Here is a 3,237-nt window from a genome sequence, read left to right on the forward strand (position 1 = left end):
CATGAGCCAGAAAGTTTGTGAAAAGTATAAAAGGATGTTCATTGTGTTACTGTAGTCTTCACATAGATATGACGGCACAGATATTCAATGTATCGTTTCGATGACATCAGTGTGCTTTTAGGAATTTGTTTTTTCCTCATCTCTGAATTTATCGAACAGACTGCTCAAAATGAAGTTCAATGCAGGCGTACTTCCACCCGTGTATGGGATATTTTCCTGCGTCTACAAGTCATGAGAGTCGTAGACTCATGAAAACACCGTACTGGTCGGATATGTGTCAACTGCGAGCTCAATTGTGTGTCGAAAGCAAGCGGTAACAATTTAAGACGTCGGCATATCTGAAATGCAGTTCGACTGAGGACTCATCAATTGCCGAATTTCATCTTTAAGTTTTAATTTCTCTTTCCCAGCTCCCTTCTTCATAGTGGCTTTGCCGCTCACATATCACACCGAACTTTTCATCCGTTTCAAGGCGCCCATCGACGAAATCGCTGCATTATTACTTATATCGCGTCATTTTCTTCCGAGCAGCAACCAACTTCAATGGCTTTCTCCACAAAGTTCACGCAACCTGATGCTTCCTGGCCTCTCAAAGGGACTAGGAAATTATTTAGCACGAAAAAAAGAATGCACTGCGTAAATGTGCATCGTTATTGTATTCTAAGTGTTACGTAATACCCCATGCAGGGGGTCTTTAATGTTACCGAGTAAACAGAAATCTTCTTTATACTGCTCGGCGGGCCCATTGTCAGCGATATCTGTCCTTCATTTTTTTTTTATTGCTTTCCGACTCAGCTTTTGAACTGGCGTTGTAGGGAGCAGAAAGCGGACCCAGTTTCACAGTGAGTGGTATTAGTTCCCCCAGGGAAAAAACCAGTTGAGCCGATTTCCTCCCTGAAACTAAAAATGAGGCCTTGCACGACTGCTACAGTCTGGCCGCTTACCCACATGAAGTGTAGGTCGGGCGCTCGGCGCAACGAGTGTACATCGATCACTAGACAGTTCCTATTCGCTGAAAGCTTAGGTAGCTGTCGCTTCAGTATCCCACCTCTGCTGGCTTGGGCTGGACCGGAGGCTGTTCTCATGGAAGAACGACCTAAGCACGTGCATTTCGCTCTGTTCTTTGCCCACCGGTAAGCCTGACGAGAGCCCTTGTTCCTTAATGTGGCTGTTATACTGATGGTGGTGGCGATGGTTATGAAGTATTACGCAAAAGCTGCCGTAAAACTAAGCCGACGCTTTTACTAAAGTGAACGGCGCTTATAGGCGTCTATGCTCAGGCCAGAAATGTGCTGCCCTCACGGGCTTCACGCAAGTACAAGATCGGCTAAAAGAAAGGCACGCTCATACGCGGGGGCGGAAAATAAAGCCAAGAGCGTGTAGGAGATGGATGTCGTGGTGTCGAGCCGGGTTGACACGTAGCGTTCGTCTGTTCCTCTAATTACAAATGGGATTGCACCCGTGATACAATAGTGACGCAACAGATGCCATTTTTCTTATCCATTTAACCCGCCTCAGTCTACAACCTGTCCCAGTAGTAGTGCAGGGTGGGCACTATTTTTCTTATTTGTTTCATATCCCAACCTAACGGATGTCCCTGTAGAGGTAGCTATGTAGCTCAGGTTGGGACTCATTAGTTTTGTTTCTTTTTCTACCCCACTTGTCGTGTAGTGGTGCAGCAGGAAGAGGCCACCTTGTCTCCTTACCGTCTGCATTCCATCTCTGTGTCCCAAGCTTGCATTTACGGAAGCCGTTCCGATCTCTCGCGGTTGCCACGCCATGCAAGAATGGCGGGTCAAGGCCGGTCCCTGCACTTCCAACGGCGTCGTCGCTGGGTCCACGTTCAGTTCAGTTCAGTGCACGTTTATTGTCAATATTTCACAATGTTGACGCACTCCCTGGCAAAAAGCTGCGAGAACAGCTTGAGGATATCATGGAGCCGGCGACAGGTGACAGTAACAAACACCAGTACTGAGATTTCTAACAAGCATCTGTTGCTGATCGGATAATGTAGACCTTTTTATCGCGTGTTTACAAAAGTTAGAGATGAGGCAAAGGTGATAAATGTATGAATGCATTATGCAAAAAAACGCAGTGTTTATACATGCAATAATACACGACACAAGAATTTTAGAAACGAAACTCACATCTTCAGGTTCGTTACGCGCGGCGCAATTGCACTATAAAACAGCAGCACAGGTAACTCTAGAAACAATAAGCGCAAGACTTCAAGTGTTATTGTAACATGAGTAAGATGGAAAAAGATTAGTCTTGTTTATTCAAATTGTCACTGTATAGACTGCAAAAGGTAACTTGTTCGGTGGTATGGAGTAATCCAGTTTTGAGAGGCACATGTATTAGCAATATTGGAACGTAGTGCTGCACCTGATAATGTTACTATACGAATTGCTGATATTTTTCCTTTGCAAAGTGCAAGTGGGAGAGAAGACGGTAACTATCAAGACACTTGATATTGATCATTTCATGCTGAATAAATTGCTCTCTTAAAGAAAGTAATTACGATAAATTTTTTACGCAATGAATGGCTTTTATTTTTCCAGACGCAGGCGTGTACTTGTTTTCTTAGTAGTCGTCCCCCCGCACTACTGCGCAGTAGTTAAGGTGAGAACGAAATAAAGCGTGATAAACTGTTAGCGTAATAAGGACCCGAAAGTGATGCCGAGTCCTAAATACGGCGCGTATACAGCAGGGGAGAGTTTTTTGGTTACCTGTTCAACATATAGCTCCCCAGAAGCGGCTTCCCAGAAGTGGCTCTCCAGCAGTGCCAGGGAAGCCACTTTAGAAAAAAATGACTCATTGTGACATGCGCGCAGTGTACCCTGCCGGCCAGGAGAAAAAAAAATAAATAAAACGGCAGCGGGCGGCGAGCACGTCGGGTGCAGTGTGTCCTGACAACTTAGCCTCCGTACCTCGCCTGTGCTTGCAGTATTAGACTTCAAAGTCTGCTAGTTTAGGCCGCAAAGTCACAAGATTACGCAATCGCGATTCTCTCCACTACAGCCGCCACTGCTATGTCACACTGCACTTCATATCTAAGCTACAGCCGCGTCAAGCGCTGTGTCCACATTGTGGACGTGATTTGAGCACTGTCAAATACTAGTTTACGAGGCCGCAGTGCCCACGATTATGGACACAATATATTATGCCGAAATCTGAAAACCTTGCACCGGACCATTTGAACCCCGCCACGCGAAATCAAAGCAGAACATTGCTTTT

The sequence above is a fragment of the Amblyomma americanum genome, chromosome 1 (genome assembly GCF_052857255.1).
Source record: "Amblyomma americanum isolate KBUSLIRL-KWMA chromosome 1, ASM5285725v1, whole genome shotgun sequence".
Lineage (NCBI taxonomy): Eukaryota > Metazoa > Arthropoda > Arachnida > Ixodida > Ixodidae > Amblyomma > Amblyomma americanum.